This window comes from Diospyros lotus, chromosome 11 (genome assembly GCF_014633365.1).
Source record: "Diospyros lotus cultivar Yz01 chromosome 11, ASM1463336v1, whole genome shotgun sequence".
Taxonomy (NCBI): domain Eukaryota; kingdom Viridiplantae; phylum Streptophyta; class Magnoliopsida; order Ericales; family Ebenaceae; genus Diospyros; species Diospyros lotus.
In genome coordinates, this window is record NC_068348.1 from 3301689 (window position 1) to 3328683 (window position 26995).

The following is a 26995-nucleotide window of genomic DNA, read 5'->3' on the forward strand; positions in this document are numbered from 1 at the left end:
AAGATTCTTGAGGCTATATGTTGAGTTGAATTTGAACAAGGGGCAGATCACCCAACTGCAGAGTTCGGAAGGAGGAAATGCTATCACATGTTTGACAGATGGATTCATTTATATCCTCTTTAATTAGCCAACATTGTTCCTTAATAATTAATTATGTTTGTAACGACTTCGTTAGTGGATCTAGGAGGTTATTAATATTTATTTATGAAGATTAGAAAATTTTTTTCTATTAAATTAATTCTGAGAAATATTTTTATGTGGTAAAGTATATGTAATTAAATTATGTATTAAATTAGTGGGTTTAGGTTGCTCATTTGGGCCTAAGCCATGTAGTAATGTGTTGTGTATTTAGTTGATGGGTTGGGCTTAAACCCATTGGTAACATAAATTAAAATAAAATGGCATAAATGGGCTTTGCTCATATGTGATGTGTTTTGAGTAATGGGTTGGGATTTGGAAACTTGGGTTGAGCCCAAGAGAGATTTTGTATATTTTAAATTGTTGTAATGTTGTGAAACCCATTGGACTTAAGAATTTTTTAGGCCCTTTGAATTGGGCCAATGATTTGGGCTTGGGCCATGTATTTATGCAAGTGGAATGAAATAAATAGAAATGAAAGAAAAATGGAAAAAGTTAAAAAGGGCTTGGATTTTTTATATATGTGTGTGTGTAAGGTAGGGGCAAAATTGGAAAGAGAAAAGTTAGGAGTGGTTGGAATTGGCGTGAAGGCCACTCCTTTCCCATTTTTCTTTTATTCTTCTTCTATTCTTCTTCATCTTCCTCTCTTTCTTTGGTTCTCTCGGCAGATCTTCATCTTCATCCTCACCTTCTTTTGCTTCTCTTTTCTCTTCCATTAAATGTAGTGGAATCAAGCTCAAGGTGTGGAGATTTTAAAGCTCTTGGAGTGCTTTTCTTCCCTTGGTTTTTAATCAAAAAGGCAAGCATCCCTCTTCTCTCCTTCTATCTTTTAATGCAAGGCTATGTCTTCATGTGTAATCCGGTTGTATTTTTGCATTTCAAAATGGTGTTTAAAGAGTTTGTGTTAAATGAGATATTTTTCATGTTTTCCTAAAGTTTTGGGTCTCTTCTTGAATCATTAAGATGTCCCATTGATGGCTTTGTTGGGGCTTGATCACCCCATATTTTTCTTTCATGGAATGACATTGTGGGTCAGGAAGCTAGAATGGGAGTTTTCGGGGGTTTGGTGTCCATTTAGTGCATTTTCGATGGATTTTTTGCCATTTTTTATCGTTCTCGGCCAAGTCGACTTGCCCAAGAGGTCAAGTCAACTCGGGCCGAGTCGACTCAATTTTGGGCGAGTCAACTCAGGCCAAGTCGACTCAGATTTCTGCCGAGTTGACTCGGACGCGGTTTTGACTACTCTGTGCATGCTTCACTTTTTCGGCCATAACTTTTGATATAGAACTCAGATTTGTGATATGTTTGAAGCATCATAAACTAGACTTCGAGGGATTCGATTTGATATGCAATATTATATATTTTGGTTATTATTTGAATGGGTTAAGGCTTTTCTTAATCCAAATCAAGTAAGATGGCTAATGTAAAGTGTTTTAAAATGCTTTCTTTGGCATCCCTCAATCCCCTATAATGATAAAATATGGTTGAAGACACCTATATGGATATACATGGGAGTTCATGAGATAAGAATGTAATTAAGTTGCATGAGGAAGCATGATGATAATCATTTGGGAAGTTAATAAGAAGTGATCTTGGTTGGTATGTCCATGATAACTCATGCTTGATGCATGACTATCTTTATATGAATAATTACCCTTGATCAATATGAAATGTGTGGAAGAGCCAAGAGCTTTAATGGGAAATCAAATGAGGATGTATGAATGCCATTAATCATAGCATTGTTAGTAGTTGTGTTGCATGGTATTGTGTTTCTATATTGCCTCGCCTTGTGATGTTGGATCATGGGTTACAATCATTGGGGGGGGTCATGCTTTGTATGTGATAGGAGCATGAGATTTAGCATGACCCGATTGGCCTATGAGTGCTGACTTGTGTATGTTAGGTGAGCATATGCATAAGAGCCATTGCATTCCTTATATGTTGCTTTGCATGGTTCCTTGGTGTGCGGGGGTGTTGATGGTGGAAATTGGCTTGTGTTGGTAGTGCATAAGATTGTGGGTGGAGGCCCACGACAGCTAGATCCTGTGATGCATAAGACTATGGGTGGAGGCCCACAACAACTGGATCTTGTGATGTGTAAAACTGTGGGTGGAGGCCCATAGCAGCTAGATCATGTGACGCGTAAGACAGTGGGTGGAGGCCCACAGCAGCTAGATCTTGTGATGCGTAAGACTGTGGGTGGAGGGAGGCCCACAGCAGCTTGTGACCTTGATGAGATTTTGAGGGATGTGGTACATGAAGATGATGGTGATGGGTGTGTGATGAGAGCCTCAGGCTCACGTTCTATTTTGGTAGCTTGTCATTGGCTACAACCGGTTTGTATATAGGGTCTTGGGCGCCATTATGTGCATTTTCTTATGTGGGCCCAAGCACCATATGTGTGCATCCATGCATTGATGTTATGATTGGATAACATGTGATATAACTACATGGCAAGGATTGTGTGTCTTATATGCTTTTGGGGCTGTGTGTGTCCATATGTGGCATAGTATGAGTGATGTTTAGGGAAGTCTAATCATATCCAGTTTTCTTTGGATTATGCACTTGTCGAGCCTTAGGGCTCACTTTGAAAAATGGGTTTTGGTGAAATGTAATGAATTATAAATTCTTGGGATATGATGTTGTCAAGTGTAGAAGGCATGGATTTAAGTGAGGTTTACTTGTGGGGATTGTGATTTTTCCTTGGCTCTAAATGGTTCATGCCTTTAGATATAATCCCGTTGATACTTCCCTTTTGTTATATGCTTGCTAAGCCTTATGGCTCACCTTTGTTCTTTTTGTCATTTCAGGTAAATGGAAGATAAGAAAGTGGGGCGAGTTTCTGGTTAGATGTGTACAAAGATGTTCCAGTCTTGAAGATCCATGGGTGTAGTTGAAGGCATGATTAGAGGGTTTCATTTTTATATTTAAAACCTTGATGCCCTGTAATTTTTGAAATGTATGGGTTGTAAACCCAAGTTTATGATGTAAAGAATGATGTATAATGTTATTTTGGCACCTATTGATAGTGAGCAAATATGGGCATGAGAAGAATTTTTGGCAAAAATGTAAGTGATGTTTGTATCTATATCCATCTTGTATGGACCTTCTCACGGATTTCCTATGCTAGCGGGTAATCTGGGAGCGGGCCTTGACAATGTTCCTCTCCTTTTGTCCTTTTACAATGAATATATAAGTGTCGTGCTACAATATTCGAGATATGCCTCATGTATGTTTTACAACTCAATAATTGAAATTTTAGTATGTGATGCAACTAGTTATCTGAAATTGTAAGATTAATTAATGTTAATTAATGAGTTATCCTATTATATTGAATCATTCTCATTTAACATGTTAATTATCAACACAAGCATTCTAATATTTGAACTTTGTTGTTGACACTACTTGTGTGTGTGTGCACGCGTTACAACAACCAATAACATGATCGTCGATTATCAATATTGTTGGCTAAGAGCTAGGCCATAGGGCTATTAGGATCCAAGGAAAGGCTTGAGGAAGAAGAAATAAGAGGATTGGACAAAAATAATAATGAATCGCCATTTTGCAAGTGGGTCATTGGCGATGCAAGGCACAGGGCCCTCAAATAGGGGTTGTAAACCATTATTTAGCCTAAACTTAAGCCTTGTAAGCCAAGGAAACCCCTGATTGGTGGGTTTAGGTGGTGAAGGGAAGAAAAACTAAAAAGGTTTAATGAGTCGAATAAGAATTGCTAAAAGTTTATTAATTGAGCTTAGATATATATATATATATACACATGTGATAGAGATAACAAGTCCTTGAAAGTAGGAAACTAACAATATCAACAACAACAACAAATAGTGTAATAGTTATCTACAAAGATAGAAATTCAAAAACATATTTAGATAACTTTAGATGAAGGATTTGTTGAGGAAATTGAGATATTTGTGCTAGTATGCCCCTGCAAGTCCGAGGTACAACAATTAACACCAATCTTATAGTGTCATCAAAGAAAAAGCTAGCGAGACAAAGGCTTTGTGAGACAACCAGCAAGCTGATCAACAACATGAACATGGGACACATGGAGCTTGGTGTTGACAACTTAATCTTGGACAAAATGGAAATCAATAACAATATGTTTCATCCAGGAATGAAAAACAAGGTTGACACACAAGTAAGTGGCTCCCACGTTAAATGGTATGAGTGTTAACAGAGACATGAGATTTTGTATCCAATTCAATTTAGTAACAGAAGAAGCAATAGAGCGATACTCTACTTCAATAGAGGTTAGGGCAATTGAAATTTTCTTCTTGGAGCTCCAACTAATCGAGGTGGCACCTGGGAAGACAAGACAAACAGAAGTAGAAGTTTGATTGTTTATATCACTAGCCCAATCGACGTTAAAGAAAGCATGAAAATGAAGGGAAAGTGATCTATGAATGAGGATCCCATGGGTGATGGTGCCTTTGAGGTAGAAAAGAACCCATTTGACAACAGACCAATGAGCCACAGTTGGTTTGAGACAACTTGTTTACAGCAAAGGAGATGTCTGGATGGGTTAAGCAAAGATATTGCAGGGCTCCAAATGCGCAACGATATTTTGTGGGCTCAGTAAGAGGATTGTCATCTCGCAGTGGCAATGTGTCAATAGAGCTGATAGGTGTGAAGACTACTTTAGAATCAAGCATCTTGGTGTGGTGTAGGAGATCCTGACTATACTTGCATTAGGAGAGAAAAAGGTCATGTGATGTAGAGAAGGCTTCAACCCTAAGGAAATAGTGGAGGGAACTAAGATTTTTGAACTTGCATTGGGAGAGAAAAAGGCCATATGATGTGGAGAAGGCTTCAACCCTAAGGAAATAGTGGAGGGAACTAAGATTTTTGAACGCGAACCGTTGACCAAGCATGGTAATAAACCACTACAAAAAAATTCGTAATTTAGTGCAGGGAGAATCTGTCACTAAAACAAGAAAACACGTCGCTAAAAAATTTAGTGACAAAAAAACCCGTCACTAAAACTGGCATTGCTAAAATTTAGTGACGGAATTTAGCGACGGAGGTATTTAGTGACAGAATCAGTGATGGAAGACACCTGTCACTGATCAGTAACGGGAGACCCCGTCGCTAATTCAAATCAACGACGGGGTATACCCGTTGCTAAATTAAAAAAATAAAAAAATATTTTTTAATAAAAAATAAATTATTTAAAAATTCTATAAATAAAATAAATATATTATTTATTTTTTATATATTAATGAATAATATTTTTAATAAATAAATTAATTAATTAAAAAATAAAAAAAATTAAACTTAAATAATTAATATATATTACAAATATAAATTATATAAATAAAATTTATGATAATTAAAAATTTATTTTAATTAATTGAATAGAAATTAAAATTTTATTTGTATAATTAATATTTTTTATGTATATTATTATTCATTTTATTTTTCTTGAATAATTAATATTTTATTGAAAAAAATTGACATAATAATTTTTTATTTCCAATCTTTTTATCTTGTTTAAATAATTAATAATATATACACAACACAATAATAAATACATAATATGCAACTATATAAATGTAAAATAAATAATAATATACATACAATAAATATGAATAACATGGATATTTTTCATCTAAAAAATACTCAAAGAACCATTTAAAAGTTAAAATAACAAAATACTAAAAATATAATGCACAGAGAAAAAAGAGAAAATGCCTTATAAATTTTGGTGATGCTCGTATCTTCTAAATAAAGACTCTACAATAAAAAAATAAATAAATAAAATTTTAAATGTGAAATTGGGAGTGTAGAGAGGGCAAGGAGAGTGAGAAGAAAAATGAGAAAGAGAGTATGGGAGGGGGGGAAGAATAGGGGATTTATAGGGGGGAAATTCAAATGGGGGAATAGGGGGGCGAGAAAATTAAAAAGGGGGAAGGGCACAATTGGGAAAGAGGGGGTGCGAGGTTAGGTCCCTAAATGTTTAGTTTAGTGACGGGTCTGGCCGTCACTAAACGCAAAGTTGTTTAGCGACGAGCAAGCAAATGTCCATCACTAAACGTTTTGTTTAGTGACGAGACAACCCATCACTAAACGCAAACGTTTTGTTTAGGGATGGGCCTACCCGTCCGTAACGCCTCATAAATTTCAGGGTTGATTTTAACGCATTATTTTCATTATTTAAATATAGGAGGCGTTATGTAACGCCCCGCTTTTCCAAACGCGTTATAAATTGGGACAATTTCGGGACAATAAATTTTTTCTTTCAAACTTAATTCTAAATCACATCATACCTCAAATCCGTCCCAAAATCCCCATACATTGATCTCGAAAGAGAATCATTATACACATCAAATGCGGAAGCAAAGATCGAAATCTGATATCTTAACATTAATCATAAATAAATTCTTACATCTTCAACATTCCTCAAAACGTTCAAAATCTAAAGTAGCAGAACTTAAATACAGGGGCTACGTTACATACATTTCATTTCTCATGCACTCTGCTAAGTGTCATTTCATGCCTCATTTATCCTCGTATCTGCTACAATCTCCACCTGGAACGTTTGAATATTCTAGGGGCAAAACCTAAGTTAGATGATGAATCATCTAAATAAGGGTACAGAAAACATATTTCGTGCATGAATGCAATGTCTTTCATCGTAGGTGTCAACTGCACCCCTCATGCTACCTACCATTTTTGCAGCCCCCTCTTTCGAAGCCGAGGTGTATGGGTGCACCATTGGTAAAGTAGCGGTGCCAGTTCGTACTCTCTACGGCCTCAAATGCGAGTGATCAATGATATCAATGTGTATTCATGCATTTCATAGTCATGTCATGTATGCAGTCTAAGTGATGGATACATATCATGTCAATATGATGAAAACATTTTCGAGGAACATAAACCAAGAATTTTCCATAAAACTAACTTTAATTGGGGAGTACCACTTATCTTCTCAAACTTATCGGGCTACCTTGATATCCGTGCCTTGCCTTGTGCATCGCCTCGATTTGCGTGCCAATCTCAAAATTTAACAAATCACTTCAACTTAAGCCTCAAAGTATCATAATCACCATAATTATTTAAATAAACATTAAAACCTATTTTTTCATAATTTCTGGCATTTTCTATAATTTTCTCTCTATTTCTTCCTATTTTTCCTCAATAATTCCAAATTAAATATTTCTAAAATATTTTCTCAATTATTTCACTACGAAAATTCATAAAATAATATTTTTGAATTTCTAAAATTTTCTAGAGAATTTTACTTACCTTGACTTAGCATCTTTGGCTTTCTCGATTTGCATGCCATATCCTCGAAACGCGTGCCCGAGCCGTTTTTCTTGCCAAAATCTCTGAAATCTTACTGAATCCCCAAATCCCATTTTTCAAGATTTTTTTAACATTTTTTTTCTATTTTCTTTTCTTTTCTTTCTTTTTCTTTTATTTCTTCTTTTTCTTTCTTCTTCTTCTTCTTCTTCCCTTCTCCTCCTTCTTCTTCCTTTGCATCGTGTCTGCAACTCCTGCGCGCTCTAGCCGCCGCTGCCACTATTGCGAGCTGCCACTCGGCCCTCTGCCGGCCGCATCAGCCTCGCCGGACCTTGGCTCCTTGCACACACTGCCGCACGCAGCCGCCTGCTTGCTGCCCAGCTGCCGCGAGCTTGCGGCCATGGTTGCCGCTGCGAGCTCGCAGCTCCTCTTGCCGCCTTCCGGCCGCCACCAAGCTTCCTTAAACTCGCCGCAGCTCCGCCTTCCATGCTCGCCGTGCTTGCTGCCCATGGATCTGCTCGCTGCAATGCGCCGCCATGGCAGCCCCTACTCAAGCTTGCGGCTACAACTGGCCACTCCTTGGCCGATCATTCCCTCTCACGAGCTAGCTCTCTCTTTCTCTCAATCCCACGAGCTCTCCCCACCTCTTTCTCGGCCACTGTCGCAGCAGCTTGAAGCTGCTACACCATGGCCGAATTCGGCCTTCTCTTCCTTGCTTCAAATGTTCTCCATTTCCTATCTATTTATAGGCAACACTCGGCCTCTCCTGACTGTGCCACTCCTCGAGCCATCCCTCGTTGCGTGCAAATCTTAATTTTGCAAAGTTGATTGCAGAGGCGATTTTTTGCGGAGCATGGCGAATTACAGAAAATTAAAAATTTTATTTTTTAATTACCCGTGCAGGCCAGCCCAGCCCGCGCCCACCCTGCCCTTGCCCAACCCTTGCGCACCATGTGGCAGTTTGTCTGCGCACCACGTGACGATGCTGGAAATTAAATCCCAGTACCTTTCCCCTCTTTAAGTTTCGAACCCAGGACTCGTAGTGCGCACGCGCACGCGAACCACTTGATTTGCGAAACACCCCTTGACATATATGGACATATATATATTATTTACTAATCTAACAACTAATTTTTAGAATTATATTTATATTTTTTAATATATATTAAAAACATTTATTAATTAATTATTTTTTAAAAGAATAATAGAATAAAATAAAAATAAATTAATTGAGTTAAATTAAATAAATTAATTGATTAAAAATAAAAAAGAAGATTTTATATATTTTATAAAAATATTAAAATTTTATATATTAAAATTTTGTTAATTTTTTTTAAATTAGATTTTTAATGTATTTTTCTATTAATTTAAATGCAATTTTAAATTTATTTTTAAGATTTTATATTTATTTTTATTAATTTAATTTTTAATTATTTTCTTAAGAAAAATTTAATTTTTTAATAAAAATAATGAATTTTAATATTTAAAAATTTTATTTAATTTTAATTTTGAATTATTTAATTTTTTGAATTTAGCAGCGATTTTTGAAAATCGCCGCAAATCTTATTTTATTTTTAATATTGAATTATTTAATTTTTTGAATTTAACGGCGATTTTTGAAAAATCGTCGCTAAATTTATTTATTTTTTAATTTTGCTGTGATTTTTTAATTTTTTGAATTTTACAGCGGTGATTTTTGGAAATCGTCGCAAAATTAAATGTTTTACTAAATTTTGCGACGATTTTATGAAACCGCCGCAAAATTTTAAAAAAACCGCTGTAAAAATCATATTTTGTAGCAATTTCAAAATCACCGCAAAATACCATGTTTTGCAGCAGTTTTTAAAACTGCCGCAAAAAATCAATTTTTTTGTAGTGTGTCTTTAAATTCTAAGCTTGGAGAAGCGTGTTAGGAAGGTTCTTAGGTAATTATGAGATATAAACTTGTAACCTTTAAGAAGGAACGTCATAGCCTATACCTTGGTCTTTCTTGTGACCCCATGTTTTACATATTCAAGTAGTCCGGATGACGCCACGAAGAAGGATTTTACTTTTTGAGAGAACATGTTTATTTATTAGGTGGTTGACATGTAAGTGTCCCACGAATAACCTTATGAACCATGAGTCTTTCACAGATGATGATTTCAAGGATATTCTTTAAAGGACTTGAATAAATGAGGTAATACGTACATGATATTGTCGTAAATATGAACTTCCAAAATTAAGGACAAAATGGTAGTTAATACAAATAGTTCTATGTATATTGTTTTTCTTTGGAACAAGAACATAAATATACCCCCGAATTTGCTTAAAAGCTTACCACGCTTCAATTATTAGTATCTTCGTATAAATAATTGATTTCACAAGACACCCGCATAAAAATTGGTGGTAGATTACAAGACATCTGTAAGTGGTTTGATTACAACAACTGGATTTATTTGAATGTAACAAATTAAGAGAAATATTATGAAGCCATATCCTCTTTGCCTTTGCTTGCTCCCGAGTACCTGAAACACTTGTTGCACCTGGAACGTGGAATGTTCCAGGAGTATGAAACACCCAAATTAGATAGTGATATCTAAGTGGATAACTCAGTATTTGAGGTACGTGCAAATACATTATGCAGTATGTCGTGAAGTAACCCGATGGTAGTGACGCCAGGGCGTTGTAATCGCCCCCGCTGGCCATTCCCTGACTTGGGATGGTGTGGTCCAAGACCACGTACATAATGCAACCCATCTTAATGCCACTAGCCATGAATGTAGTGATGCATGCCCAAGTGTATAAAAATGCGAACCAATGGTATTAAATGATATGCAAACCACCCGAATGAAGGTATAACATGTAAGAGATGCAAGAGTTCAAAGAGGAGGAGTCACCCACCAAAGTTACCTGACTTGGTACTATTCACGATTGTCGGTTTGGCTGTTCTGCATAAAACACAAGATTTCGTAAAATCAAAGTAAAATATTTTTACATAGGCTTGTAGGAATAAATAGAGGAATAAATGGTCAAAATTTCAAGTAAAAAGGACCCAGCACGCACTCTTACTCGCCTGTAGGAGGGGACCCATGCACCCCTACTCGCGGCTAGCAGCAGCGCTTGTGTTACACTCATCGTGTCTTCTCCGGTGATGATTGCGTAGCAGCTTCATTTTTCGGGCTTTTCTCCTTCATTTTAACTCCAATTCAACCCCCGTTTGATCCTACACCTCCCTCTTTCTTCCCTCTATAAGATTATAAAATTAAAAGGAACTTACCTCACTGTTTTTTGGCGATTTGGGCCCAGATTCCGACGACCCACAAATTTCCCATCGAGGCTCGTAACTCCTTCGAATCTTTACCGATCTACCTCGTTTCTTTTGCAGAATCTCTCCTTATCTCTCAAGAACTGATTCACCTCCCTCAACTCTTTCTTAGAGACCTCTCAAACCCATAAAAATTTGGCTCGATCTCACCCAAAATGCCTTAACTTTTCTCCCAAAAGCTTAATTTATAAAAGTTTTCAACCAACCAAATTGTGATAACTAGGGGGACACTTGGCCATTCATAATTGGCCTATGGCTGATATTTTGCTAGCTTCATGATGGCTAAGTTTTGGCTTTCCTATTTTGGCCCATAGTTTCCATAAATTACATTTTTATCCTTTGTAACTTTTGAAAATCTCATTTTGGCCCTCAAAATGCTATTCCTCCATTTCTAAGAATTTTTACAATGCTCCTTCACTTTTGGGTACCATTCTTGATTCCTGAATGACCTCCAATTATTTTTAAAAAATTATGCTTTTGCCCGAAATCTCCTAAAACACACTATATTTTGCCCGAAATTCACCCGTTCCATCTTGAATTCGGAAACCATTTTATCTTCTTTAAAAATATTACTTCTATAAAAATCCTGGGTGTTACACCGTTACTAAATGCAAAGCGTTACTAAATGCAAAGCATTTAGCAATGGCTCTGCCCATCGCTAAAATAAATTTAATTTTTTTAAATATTTAGCGACGGAATATTTCTTAGCTAAATAATTTTAATTTTTATTTAATTTTTTTAATTATTTAGCGATGGGAATATTCCGTCGCTAAATAAATTTAATTTTAATTTAAATTTTTTAAATATTTAGCAATGGAATATTCAGTTGCTAAGTAATTTTAATTTTAATTTATTTTTTTAATTATTTAGCAACGGGAATATTTAGTCACTAAATAAATTTAATTTTATTTAAAAAAATTTAATTCTTTAGCGATGGAATTTTTCATCTCTAAATTTAAAAATTTAATAAAAAAATATTAAAAATTAGCTAGTGACGGAATATTCCGTCGCTAAATTTAAAAAAATTAAAAAAAAATTAGTGACAGAATATCCATCGTTGAGTTGTCTCTAATTAGCGATGAAAAATTTCAATCACTAAAATGTGTATTTTTTTGTAGTGAACTGATTAGTTGGAAAGTCGAAATTTCCTATGAAAAGAATGTCATCAACATAAACAAGCAAAAATAGTTTAAGGGAATTGTGATGATAAATAAATAAAGAAATTTCAGAATGGGTGTTAATGAAGCCAAAGGAAACAAGAATACCCTTAAACTTAGTAAACCATACACGTGGAGCTTGGCGAAGGCCATGCGCCTTGTGAAATTTGCAGACATGTGAGTGGTGGTGCTTGTCAACAAAGGCCTATGGTTGTTGGATGTAGACATAATTAGTGAGGGACCCTCGAAGAAAAGCGTTATTGACATCAAGTTGGCAAGTGGAGCACTGATGGTGGGCAACAAGGATGAGAATGATGTGAATTGTTGTTGGTTTCACAATCGGGCTAAATGTCACCTTAAGCACATGCACTAGTTTTTTAAGCAGGATTCTTACTCAGATTTAGATTTCTCACAGGGCCAATTTTGTTGTTCTAGTTCTTCCTTGTTCAAGTTTTTGGTTTGTTGTTATTCTCATCACCAGATCTATGCACTATTCTCTTTCATCTAGATAGAGCAACCTTTAGTTCAAAATCTTAGCAATGTCATCCACAACCAACAACACCTTAGATCTAGTTTCATCAATAACAGTCAGCCTCATCAACAACAATCACCATCCCAAATTTTTCCAACATGATTATCATGAATGAGAAACTGAATGGAAAATATATATATATATATATATATATTCTGCTTAGTCTTCCGCTATGGAAATCTAGTTTCTTGTTTAAAGACTTGAGAGTCACTAAATAGAGATTGTTTCTTGGTTACAACCGTTATACTTGTTGTGGCATACGAATGAACCCAGTTTGATTCCTATTATTCAACCTCTCTATGAATGTAATGGCTTGTCAAACGTCCTTACACACTGTGATGCCCCGACCCCCACTATCAGGTGTCAATGTAATCCATGATTACAATCCCAGTCTATCTCGAAGGACAGTTATGCCTTACCAACATAAAGTATTAAAATAATATGGGTGCCCTGGGTGGGGTCCAGTCTTCGCCGCCTTCGACTATCATGAAATCGGGTTTAAAATACATAGGCAACATAAATTTACCCAATTATCGTGCTTGAATATGCCTTTAAAATATAAATCTAATTTTTGCAAACAAATTAAAATAAGTGCCAACATGCTCAATAAAATATTTCAGCAGTCAAGCATATCTTTTAATCCTGACCGCAACTGATCGGTTCGAACACACTCTGAATTACTCATAATAAAAACCTTAACTTGATCTTAATCAAATTTTATTTAAATCGTAGCCGTCTCCCAGAGCATATATAAATTACATAAACGATACAAAACACGACCCACATTCTTACTGCCCACAATCACTGTTAACTGGCGATTCTTCCATCAACACCGCTTTTCCTTTCTTAGACTCCGAGCCATCTGTTGGGTCAATGGGGGTGAAGGGGTGAGTTCGAAGACTCGATAAAGGCAATATGCAATGCAGTAAATTAATGAGTATGACATCATAGATAAAAATAAAGTGTAGTGGTATGCAAGCTCATCCACTGCACCTATCTCAGGGTTTAGATGGCCCCTAGTGATTCCTTCTATGACCTCGTTTTAGGACTCTCACGATCAACAATCCACTGTCCCATTCCAAGGCACTTATTAATTAAACTAACTACTTTAATTAACTTAATAAATTAATTAATTAAATTAAATTTTAAAATTAATTTTATTACCTCAGTACACTCACGGACCAAACTTCTTCCACACTTCATACTTATTCTTCCATGACTGAATTCCTTAACAGTGGGCCAAATTGGCCTTTTATATGGTGAAATCAAGCCTTGATTGGAGCAAATATGGAGAGGCTTGGCGAGTGATATCGCATAATCTAGAAAAACAAAAATAGAGAGGCTTAGCGGCTAAGGCATAATGACAACCCAGCATGCGCCATGTGGCGCTAGAAGGTGGCCTTGCATGGCGGTCGCATGCCTTTGAAAACGATACCGTTTGGTGTCTTACTGTTCTGGGAAAAATCCCAACAAATTTCGGCCAACCTCCCGCGCACCAGCAGCCTCAACCCCGCGACCAACCAAACCCCATAAGCGCGCATACTGCCTGATCCCCGAGCCTCTTCATCTAATAACATTGACGTTTTATTCTTAAGGTATTTCGACCCATAGTTTCTGATAATTATGCCTAGAGCCCAACATCTTCCAAATGTTTGCAACACCTCCTCATTCATAAATTCAGTTAAGCTTAATGTTTTCGTTAAATTCTTCGAGACCATAAAAATTCACAAATTATTTATCATAAACCCACAAGTTTCATAAATTCCCAAATATTTTTCTCATTTCCAACCACGATTAATACCCTTAATTAAACTTCAAAATCATGAGTCCTTAGTAAATCATAAATAATTCCCTTAAATACACAAATAAATTTTCATTAATTTATCTCAGGGTTAGGGATGTTACACACGTCATCTATATACCAATAACATCACTCATATCTATGACATCATTGGTGCATTATTCTATCCAAGACAAAATGAGTTGGACCTGATTACATATCCAGGTAAACTACAAGTTTCAATTATTGAATTCAATGAACTTATACTACAAAAAATTTGGCATTTAGCGGCGATTTTTTTTGCATTTAACCGCCGCTAAGTGATTTAGCGACCGTTTTGAAAACCACCCTAAATCAGCTGTCGCGGAGCATTTAACGGCGATTTTGACCAACCACTGGAATAACCGCCGCAAATCATATTTTTTATGGCAGTTTTAAAACCACCGCAAAATTAATGATTTAGCGGCGATTTTTAAAATATATAGCGGCGATTTTTCAACCGCCATAAAAATTAAAAAAAAAATTAAAATTTTTAATTTTAGTAGTAGTTTTTCAACCACCGCAAAAATTAAAAAATTAAAACAAAATTAAAAATTTTAATTTCTCCCACTCGCCCGCGCCCACTCGCTTGGACCTGCCCACCCGCCTGTGCTCGCCCACCCACGTGGCCACATGTCCGCGCCCCATGTGAATTTCCAGCCTCCCCTTCCCCAGTTTTGAACCCACGACCTCCCCTGTGCACGTGCATGCGTGTAACCGTCTGATTTGCCAAGCTTCCTTATTATATAACTGCATATATAAATTATATACCACTACTTTCCATAATTATATTTTATATTTTTTAATATAGAAAGAAAAACATTAATTAATTTATTATTTTTTAAAAGAGTAAAGGAATAAATTAAAAATAAATTAATTGAATTAAATTAACTAAATTAATTTATTAAAAATAAAAAAAATTATATATTTTTTAAAATTATTAAAATTTTGTTAAATTTATTTTTACTTTTATTTTTTTAAATTAAATTTTTAGTTAACTAGTGGTGAACCTGTGTGATATATGGGAGAGTTTAATTTAAAAATAAATTTATTATTTTAAATAATTTTAACAAAATTGATAATTATAATTTTTTTAATCTTTAATCATGTTGAAAAAATTTAAGTTTACTTAATTATTCACTATTCAATATACTTATAAATTTCTTCCATAGTCTTAAAAATGTGATACCTTAAATATTAATTATCATTGAAAAACCCTAGTATTTCACAATCTTAAATATTTTTTTATGAATTTGTTAAGACATCACATTTTCAAGACTATAATATAATTATTAAAGTAATTAATAATTAATTAATCACTATCTTTGATTTAATACAAATTTTTGAGGGAAAAAATTCACCATTGATTGACACTTGGAAAAATACTTTATTTGACTATCATATTTTAATATTATATAAATATATATAGAATAAAGATATAAAAATAATATTTTAAGTAAATAGATAATTTTTTATGACTTAATTAATAGTTTAAGTTGTCTATTAATATTTCTCATAAAACTCATGCAAATTTAATACAAAAACAATTAGCATTGAAAAACTCGTATATTTAAAATTTATTATTAATTTTACAATAATTAGTATATATTATTTCAAAACAATTGAAAGATTTAAATTATTAATGCAAATTATAAAATATAAATTATTAATGTAATAAGTATTAAACGTAAATTATTAATACAAGTTTTAGGAGAAAATATTATTACTACTTGTTATTTCAAAGCAATTGAAAGATTTAAATTATTAATGCAAATTATTAATGTAATCAGTATTAATTGTAAATCATTAATGCAAGTTTTGGAGGGAAAAATTTCTTTTTTCAAGACTATCCTACTTTTATATATATAAAGATGCAAATTACAAAATGTAAATTATTAATGCAATAAGTACTAAACGCAAATCATTAATGCAAGTTTTGAGAGAAAATTTTATTACTACTTATTATTTCAAAGCAATTGAAAATTTTAAATTATTAATACAAATTAAAAAATATAAATTATTAATACAATAAGTATTAATTACAAATCATTAATGCAAGTTTTGGGGGAAAAATTTTATTTTCAAGACTATCCTACTTTTATATATATAAAGATGCAAATTACAAAATATAAATTATTAATGCAATAAGTACTAAATGCAAATCATTAATGTAAGTTTTGGGGAAAAATTTTATTACTACTTATTATTTCAAAGCAATTGAAAATTTTAAATTATTAATGCAAATTACAAAATATAAATTATTAATACAATAAATATTAATTGCAAATCATTTATGCAAGTTTTGGGGGAAAATTTCTTTTTTCAAGACTATCCTACTTTTATATATATAAAGATTTTGTAAATAATTTAAGTTAAATTTTAAATTTCTTTTAAGATTTTATATTTCTTTTTGTTAATTTAATTCAATTTAATTTTAATTATAAATTATTTAATTATTTTTAAATTTAGCGGTGGTTTTTCAAAAACCGCCGCTAAATTAAAATTTTTAATGAATTTTGAGACGATTTTTAAAAACCGCTGCAAATATTAATTTAATTTTAATTTTAAATTATTTAATTATTTTTTTAATTTAGCGACGATTTTGAAAAACTGCCGCTATATTAAATTTTTTGATGAATTTTGCGGCAATTTTGAAAATTGCCGCAAATATTAATTTAATTTTAATTTTAAATTATTTAATTATTTTTTTAATTTAGCGGCGATTTTGAAAAACCGTCGCTAAATTAAATTTGTTGATGAATTTTGCGGCGGTTTTCAAAACTGGCGTAAATGTTAATTTAATTTTAATTTTAAATTATTTAATTATTTTTTAATTTAGCGACGGTTTTTAAAAACTGCCGCTAAATTAAATTTTTTGATGAATTTTGCAATGGTTTTCAAAACAGCCGCAAATGTTAATTTAATTTTAATTTTAAATTATTTAATTATTTTTTAATTTAGCGGCGGTTTCTAAAAAATTGCTGCTAAATTCAATTTTATTTTTTATTATTTAATTATTTTTTAAATTTAGCAACGATTTTTTGAAAATCGCTGCAAAATTGAATGTTTTAATAAATTTTGTGACGATTTTCCAAAACTACTGCAAAATGTTAAAAAAATCGTCGCTAAAATAGTATTTTGCGGCGGTTTGTAAACAGCCGCAAAATTTTATTTTTTGTGGTGGTTTTAGAAATCTCCGAAAAAAATCACCACTAAAAATCAATTTTTTTGTAGTGTTATGCCTTCTTGTACACATGTGACAGAACAACAAAAGCATAGGGATGAAATGTTTACCATTCTCTGTCAATTTAGTCTAAACTTGAGCCAATCAAGACAAATTCTAGGAAGTGTTTATCTTCCACCCTTGTCGAGGTATTTGCCAGATTACTTAGCATTTCTTCTTCCACTAGTTGCAGTTGATGATTCAGAGACTCAAAATGTTGAAACCTCTAGTATATCTTCTTTAGAGGAGAATATGCTCGGGTATTTGAAGTTTAGGGGGTGATAGGCTTTTTATGTAAAATTCAAAGAGAAAAATATGGGTTTAGCTGTATTATTATATATGATGAGTTCTAATATTTCTTTCTCAAAATAACTCTAAACAATTAATGGGCATTTAATTTTTGATCTAGACCTTAAAACTAGTTCAATCCAATCCTCAGTCTACTATTAAATAAGGGTTAGTTTTGGTCTAGTCTGGGTCTTGACCAATTCAGGACCAAAAACCAGCTGATCTCTTTAAAGTCACTCTTTGAATGTTAAGTTTGGTTGGTAAAAGATTAGAAGTTAAGTTAAATGTTATATTTTGTTTTGTGAAGTTGATATTGAATTAAATGTTAAATTTGAATTGTTTTATTTGTTTTAGAGAGTTAGATGTTGTATTTCGTTAATTTAAAATATTGCATTATGTTAAAGTGTTAATTGTATTATTGTTTAAATGTTTTTCTTTTAAGAAAATTTTTGTTTGGACGATAATATTTTTATGTATTCTATCTTAAAAATAAAAAATAACTCATGATTTTTAAATATTAATTAATTTATTAAACAAGTTTATCACTACACTAAGATTAATTTATTTAAAATTTTAGTTAAAAAAAATAAATTATAACTGTCAAACAATACCCATTAACATTGAATTGTGAGTATTTCCCAACAAGACTAAGGAAAACGACTAAGCAAAAGTATCCACCGAATCACGAAACCCATTAAAGACAAGTTTAAAAATTGAAAATAAAATATAAGAGCCAAAAGAAGAGTCTCATGACAAAAGGTTGCAAGAGACCTTTGGGAGAGTCTTACCAAACTCTTGCGAAATGAGTAATGGGAAAGCCATAAGGTCTCTTGAAGGAGTCTTTTGTGAGGTATTCTGATGCAGGGCAGCAAGAAATGAAGAATTGGATTTTATGGAGCAATGGGATAGGAGAAGTTTCGCATAATGGCATTTGATAATTAAATTCTTATTATTTTAATAACTTTTGTTAGGAAACTCAGATTAAGGTGCCGTTTGTGGCATTCTTTTTGCATGAAATAGTATTTTGATTCTATCACATTAATTTTGATTTTTTTTTACCTTTTTGGCAAATTTCGGGTCTGACCTTTTTGACCAATTTTTTGCTCTAATTAAGGTTGGATTTAGATTCCCTATATCTATTGCATGCTTTGGGGTTTAAGGGTTTTTTTTTTTTTTTTTTTGATAAATAAGATCTACCAGAGACGACTTTCTCTGTTTTGTCTAATTTTCAGCATTCTTCAAGAATCAACAAATTTTGATTTCTATTTTCCTGATATTCATGCACGAATCAACAAGTTTATCGGTGATTGTTATTACTATTCATTACAAGTTTTTTGTCATATAGCTTCCGCTACATCATATATATTCCCAAAACAACAAAAGCGCAAATAAATAATTCTAAAATCCCTTTATGAATCATTGAAAGGATATCCCTTATCTATGGAATTAATTCAAATCTTAATCAATCTTGAAATATAATGGATGTTTTTCATAAACCCTTACCTGCTATATAGATAAATAAGTTGCCAATTCCACATAAATAAAGTCACTTAAATATCGAAATATTTGCATACACAATAGGAATTGCCCTCTCCCTTTTATCTTTTAATTTTTTGCAAAGTACTAATGACTTAAAAGATGAATTCTCCAACAAATAAATCTATTATATATTCAAACAACAACAATTGATTAGAAATGACTAAATTTTTAATTGATATGTTATAAATATAATTCTAAATATAAAATCAATAGAAATTAAAAATATCATAATATCATCTTAGTCGAATTAATCATATCAACAATGTATTTTTGCATCCATATAGAGATAAATACGATGTTTATATTAATATATATTTGTTATATATTATTAATCTTTAAAATAATAATAATATATCCCTTAAATTTTATTTATTTTAGCTTAGATACCTCTTCAAATTTTAAAATTCACCCAATAAATTCTTAACCTTTTAAAATTAACTATAACACCTTTCAATGGGCAAAGGGGCAAAGTTCAAACGCTGTTGGCTAATTTGAGAGGGGTGTTGTAAGTACCTTTGAAAAGTATAAGGACTAACTAGATAAATTTTAAAATTTAAAGTGTCAATATTAAATAACCAAAATTCAAAAAAAAAAATCATTAATTCTCTGTACCAAGAGTTTGGTTAGTCACCTGCACATAATATATACAGCTACCTTTCCCGTCAACCCTTCAAAAGCTTTTCTCTTTTTTTTTTTTTTTTCTTCTTTTTAGGACAAAAATTAATTTGACTGAGTGAATGTTAGGTGGGCAGACCTATATTTTAGGTCATGTGATTTTACTTTTCTTTGACTATGTTAGGTGGGCAGACCTATATTTTAGGTCATCTGATTTTATTTTTCTTTAACTATTTTCATATTTCGTTATTTTAATTATATTTATAAATTTATATTTTTAAATCAATTTAATTATTATATTTTGATATGATAATTTAAATTTTTTTATTATTTCGATTACATTAATTGACTTATATTTTTAAGTCTACGAGAATAAAATATAAAAATATTTGTCATCTCATTTATCTTTTTTTCTTTACACTTAAAAGTATAATACTTAAATTAATTAAAAAATATAAATTTAGGAGTAAAATTGAAATAATAAAAAATTTATAAAAAATATTAAAATATAAAGATTAAATTGATTAAAAAATTAAATTCAAGAGTATAATCAAAATAATGAAAAGTTGAATAAATATAAAAAAAATGCAAAAACAAAAATATAGATTTTGACATGTTAAATATTTGACATGAGGCTGGATGAATCTAATCAACTCTCAATTCTTTTTTTAATTATATAGTATTATAACACTATATATTTCATTGAATTGTTAATTTTTTTGTTACAATATACTTCAACTAATTTCAACACGATTCAAATCGGTCTCGAATTAGGATTGAGAAGCTCTCTTGGGAATTTTTTTTTCTTGTTTAATTATTAATGTTTCATTTAAGGAAACGAAGAGCTGACCGAACGGTCAATCCGGGTCACTCGGGTCCAGTTCATGTAGAGTGCAGAAGGTGAAGGCGAAAGGCATCAGGCATCCATTACTCATTACTGCATATACATATAATCTTCTTCTTTGTCGTGGAGCTTCGAAAATGAAGATGGCGGCCCGCGTACATTTCTTGGCGATTCTACCGGCGCTTCTGCTCTCAGCCCAAGCAGCCATTGCCGGCCAGACAGTGAGCTACTTACCCGGATATGATGGCCCACTTCCCTTCCACCTTCAAACTGGGTAATCCCATCATTTTCACTTTCTTTCTTCTTTTTTTTTGGTATTATATGTGTGTGTGAATGATCGATGCAGATACATAAGTGTTGGTGACTCGGAGTTGTTTTACTACTTCGTTGAGTCGGAAGGCAATCCTCTAGAGGACCCTTTGCTCTTGTGGCTCACCGGCGGCCCCGGCTGTTCTTCTTTCTGTGGCTTTATCTACGAAGTTGGTTGTTTTCTTTCTTTGTATCTCTCACCCTCACTCTCCCTCCATTACTTCATTTTTTATTTTCATAAAGTGGTACATATAAAATTTTAGGCTAAATAAATATTTTAAGCACTGTGTTTATATGTTTTTATATTTAAATATTTGAATTTTTATTATTTTAACTATATTTTCAAATTTATAATTATATCATTTAAATTTTTTTATTATTTTAATTACACTCTTAAACTATGTCTAAATATTATTTTTCTTTTAATTACTTTTGCAGGACCATTGGAGTTTGTAACAGAAAATTACACAGGAGGCTTACCAAAGCTAAGAGACTATCCCTACTCCTGGACGAAGGTGAATTACCCTACTAATTACGGCTCCCTCTGACTTTCCCTTTTTCTCAAATAATTATTCTTAAAATGTTAAAGAATTGGTTTAGCAGTAAGAGATTATAATGGTATTCTTCGCAATTATACTTCAATTTTTATATACTTAATATGATATTTTTTAGGAGAGAGTAAAATTTTAGTTTAATCGAAATAACGGAATCTATTCCTTCTAACCCAAAAGGATGATCAGACGGATAGCTTAAGACAACAGTGATTTGCACGGCGAGGGAATGGCATCTACAAGCACTCTGACCCTAAAATAAGAGCTCAAAATGATAGAGTTTATATAGAACTTAAAAGAACATACCTTGATCGATGGTCGACTAGTTTATATAAGAGAGAAGTGGAGAGCCCCTTGTGTGTCGTTGGTCATTGTGGGAGGATAGAGAACTGAGATTTCTTGTGCTAATGGGGATTAAGGGTTGAGATATTCAGAGTTGATGAGGCATGTTACAATCATGAGGATCTCGGAGGTTGTTGATGAGATAAGGGTGATGCAAAGCTAGCGTTGGGCCAAGATCGGGCATAGGGATTGAGTCCAGTGCTGAGATATAGGCCTACTGTTTGGGTCAAGCCTAACGGAATCAGTACGGTCCATAATTGAATAGACCAAAATTGTCGATTCGATGTCGAATTGGTTCAATTTAGGTTAAGCATTGGCTAAGTTCGATTTTCAAGTTTGACAATTTCAATTATTTCGTATCGATTCGATTTTCATACCGAAATTACCAAATGATGTTGTTTCTTACTCGAACTTCAACAAAATAGAAGAATTGAAGAAGGATAGAAGAACCAAACTGACCCTTCTACCTTCCCCATTAATTAGCCCTTCTTCTGCAATTCGATTTGAGTCTCGATTTTATTTTTTTACACAATTTCGATCTATTTTGCAAGGAACCCCATCCCAACAACCCTTAAGCTAGGGAAACCCAGGTGGAGTCCTTAGAAAAGAGAAAAAGACACACAAAAACACAGCGTAAACATAATATATATAGATAAGCTGTCAAGTACAAAGGAGACTATTTGCAACAAGAACCTCTAGCCAGTCGCTAGGGTACTACCATACACAATGACAAAAAGAACAAAACCACATCCTCCGACACTCATGAACAGCGACCACTCTCCTAAGGGTCTTCAGCTAGGACTGCCTTGTACATACTCTACCCTATCGGATTAGACACTAGTCTCGATCTCCGTATTTCCCTACCTAGAATGATGGAGAACAAGAGTGGGTCACATGACTCAACAAGTATAAGGAAACAAAAAGGCAATAAGGCTAGAGACTACCTTAATTACTCGTACTCCGTACACATATCGTGCCATGAACCACAACTTAGGCTACACAATAATACATGCAATAATGCACAAATATTGAATCGAATGCCCTCACATAAGATACAAACTAGCACCCAAGGTTCTATACCAACCTACATGCAGCCATGACCTGGCTAGCATATTCTGAGCCAAATGCTCTCGAGCTCAAAGCTCCCACAACAATTGAGCTAAAACTCCCTCAAGACAATCGTCCCGTCACCTGAGACTGTGGATGTACATCCCACGAATAAATTTGTCGCGCATAATAGTAATCGTGTAATGTAACATGTAAGGATGTAAGGCTATTATAGCATTAATGATGATACATAACTCCCATAAGCCATGATACGCCCGCATAGAAATATAGATGTTATTCATATGCTTCTAAACGCACACCCCCGACACACTAGCATGCTCATGCCCTTGTATATTCAACACATGAACCCCCAAATGCCAACCACCCATAACCATGCAATAATAAAATAAAGTTGTAAGCATACAAACACCACCCCCAATACCATCTAGGAACCTATTCCCACATAGTTAAGCATCATTCCACAAAAAAATATAAGGCAATTCAATCCCTATAAAATTAAGTGTCCAAGAATAAGGATTTTTAAGTATAAATCATAGACCAACTAGGAACTAATTGACCGAACAATCAGAGAGTATAAGAATTTGCATGGAAATGAGGAGAACTTACATAAAAGGATATAGAGCTAGTCAAACGGAAAAAGAGTGATAAGAACTTGTCTTAGATTTTCGATTTTAAATCTCTCGCAGTACTAAGGCTGTCGCCGATTCAGCTAAAGCCTTTTCTTAATAAAATTAAGTTTCCAAAGACAAAAGAAATATTTAAATTAAATATTAGCCAAATTACCTTCTATTTAATTCTAATTAATTTTACATTTACCTTAATTGTGTTATTCGGATTTCCCACTTAACTAGCTGCCTTCCCATCTTATTTCTCAATTTCTTCCCAGCCCCCCTCATATTTATTGGTTTGGGAAAAGCAGTTGGTGGCAAAAATGCCACGTGGAGCACAAAATTGTGCCACTTGGTGTAGCAGCTAGGCTTGCTTGGTGCGATCGCATGGCACCCGAAACGGTGTCATTTGGTTGGAAAAAAACCAACCTTTTTCTCCTCCCTTACCCACACACGGATTCGAACCCAAGACCATACCCTCGCGTGTGCGCATGTGACGGCCCAACTAACAGCCTTACTCATTTATTATTGTGCATATTTTATATTTAAGGGAATCCTACTCTCAATTTCCAAAATTACACTTAAACTCCATAATTTTTTGATATTTACTATTACTTGCTCATTCAAAAATACATTAAATTTAAAATCTTTTACCTAATATTTCAAACTCACAAATTGACATTAAATTATGGATAATCGGGTCATTACATGTTCAATTTCAATATTTCAGTCGATTTGAAATGTTCACCCCTAATATTTCTTGATCAATCAATGAGCAGCAAAACACAAAAATGAGATAGTAATTTGTATTTATATAATGGAATATTATTTTATATGGGGTTATTTTAAAATATTATGATTAATTAATCACAACATTTTTTTTAAATATTATTCTTTTTTCATATTGCTAGCATCATATTTCTGGATCAACCGGTGGGCGCCGAATTTTCCTATTCAAGAACATTGAAGGGCTGGCCATCATCTGACTCAAAATCAGCAAAGCAATCGTATGAATTTCTCGTAAAGGCGAGTTAATTTTATCAATTATAGTTAGATTTTACTTATAATTGATTTAATTATGTACAATAATTTAAATATTGAGTTGACAATATATTTTGAACTTATAACTTTTGTCATGTTATGTTGAATTATTAATCATCATTTTTAGTGGCTCGAAGAAAATCCGCAATATCTCAAAGTTCCATTATTTGTGACGGGAGACTCTTATTCGGGGGTAACGGTTCCATTGATCACTAAGCAAATTGCAGATGGTAACCTCACACACAAGTACATATATACTATATATATTTATACATATATATTTATATTTTTTCTAATGAAAAATAAGATCCTTTTGTTTGATGTTCTTCCAGGTAATAAAAATGGTGGCAGGCCATACATGAACCTCAAGGTACGTTCATATTTACAGTGTGAGGATGAAAATGTCATGAAGCAATTAATAATTAATTATGAAAATATATAATACTGTTGTTATCAGGGGATGTTCCTTGGGAGCCCTACAGCTTATCTTATAATGGATAAGAACTCGAGAGTAGACTTTGCTCACAGGATGGCCCTTATTTCAGATGAGATCTATGAGGTAATTAAACCCTTTCCTATTCTTATTAATTAATTAATTAATTGTATGTTTCTTAATTTTTTCTTTAACTAATATTTGTTAATTTAAATATAGATTGAAAAAAATAAAATATGAAAAAGTTTATAAATAAAAGTATTTTTTATTGTGTTTTTTAAATTTATCTCGCAACGCACTGAAAATAAGTTATGTAACTTCTTATTTGAGTATGTTCAAAAAAAAATTCTCTCTCTTCCACCAGATAAATTTATCTGACATTTTACAAATAAAAAAAAATGACTCACATGTCCAATGCATTCTAAAAAAATTAACAAACAGTTTAATATAAATCTTGAAATGATTCCTAACATTATTTTGACCATTTTATATATCTTAGTCGAAAAACGTTTTAAGTTTATTTTGATATAAGCTTATCTTATTTATTTTAACAAACGCTACCTTAAACTATAATAATCATCTTCATGATAGAAAACCAATCATAGTTTAGAACTTTGTATTAGCTTCATGAGAATGTAGTGATTGATCTTGTTTAAGGATGTTAAATTGCTAAAAAAGATTATGATCTAACCATTGCTTTTAATTTTATTAATTTGGATATATATGTAATTTATCATTTCATTCCTATCCTAGATTCTGTTTTAGTACCATTGCAGTTGATTACTATTGTCTCACAAACACAATAATGAATTTATTAAATTGAAATGTCGTCATCAAATCGTTTAAACTTTGTAAGAGAGAGAACAATTAGAGGGCACATGGAAGTCTTCGCACAAACTCTTCGATATTTAAGTCAGATACTAAAAACACAAATATTGTATTTAAACTAGTATTAGTGTCGTATCTTTTTGAATGAGAGCTTATCTATTTGTAGAGGAACATTGAGTTTTCTCAAATCTCCTAGTGTTAGAATTTTTTCAAATAATATTTATTCTAATATTCTGAGGTCCACTAGAATTAGAATTCTTATAGATAACGTTTATTCTAACATTTTAAGATCAACTAGAATTAAGATTATTATGGATAATGTCTATTTTGACATTCTAAAATCTACTATAATTAACATTTTACTAATAATGCTTGTCTTGATATTCCGTTATCAATTAAAATTATGATTTTTATGAATAATGTTTATCCTTTTTGTAGAACTCTTAGAAAAATTTTTAGAAGTCGAAATTATCCTATTTGTACTTTATTTAGGAACCCCCCTCTCAAACGGAATTTTACATATTTTTAGCCAACAAATTTATTTTGTACTTTTGGACTTTGTTTTATTTTTTAATGAGCTTTTATCTATAATACATCAATTTTTCCCATAATACATCAATTACTAATGTGACAAATTCAATGAGGAGACTAAGTTTACACGATTTTAGTTGACAAGTAAAGTTCTTCCTAATTGATCTAACATTTGTGTATTAATTGACCGAGTCACTTTAAAAAATTTGTCTTTCGAAGGCAAGTAAATTTAGTTATTAGAGATGAAATTAATTAAATGATTCCTGATGATTTATTAGGCAACTCTAATAATAACAACTGTCGCTAAAGATACAATTGAAAATGCAAGCATATAGGGTGCACATAGCAAATATGGCGTATTTGCTAGTGTCACTAATTATACTTGACTCTAATTAATGATTTATTAGAGATATTAGAGACATATTATCCTATTGGTACATTATTATTATTATTATTATTAGAGACATATATTGAATGATTTAGGGGCACATAATATTATATTTAGAGATATATATCATTTTGTCTCTAATAATTATATTTGACTCTAATTAATGACCTACAAAAA

General features: G+C 32.5%; 1 long non-coding RNA gene and 1 pseudogene across 1 annotated transcript; one reads left to right on the forward strand and one right to left on the reverse strand.

The window, feature by feature from the left end:
• The window catches only part of LOC127813274 (serine carboxypeptidase-like 18), a 132532-nt pseudogene that overhangs the window by 56906 nt on the left and 48631 nt on the right, over positions 1-26995 (forward strand).
• On the reverse strand, positions 9716-10834 carry LOC127813275 (uncharacterized). Its single transcript, XR_008026098.1, has 3 exons — positions 10441-10834; positions 10279-10325; positions 9716-9920 (listed from the first exon to the last, which is right to left on the reverse strand). It is a non-coding gene; the product is annotated as an uncharacterized LOC127813275 (long non-coding RNA).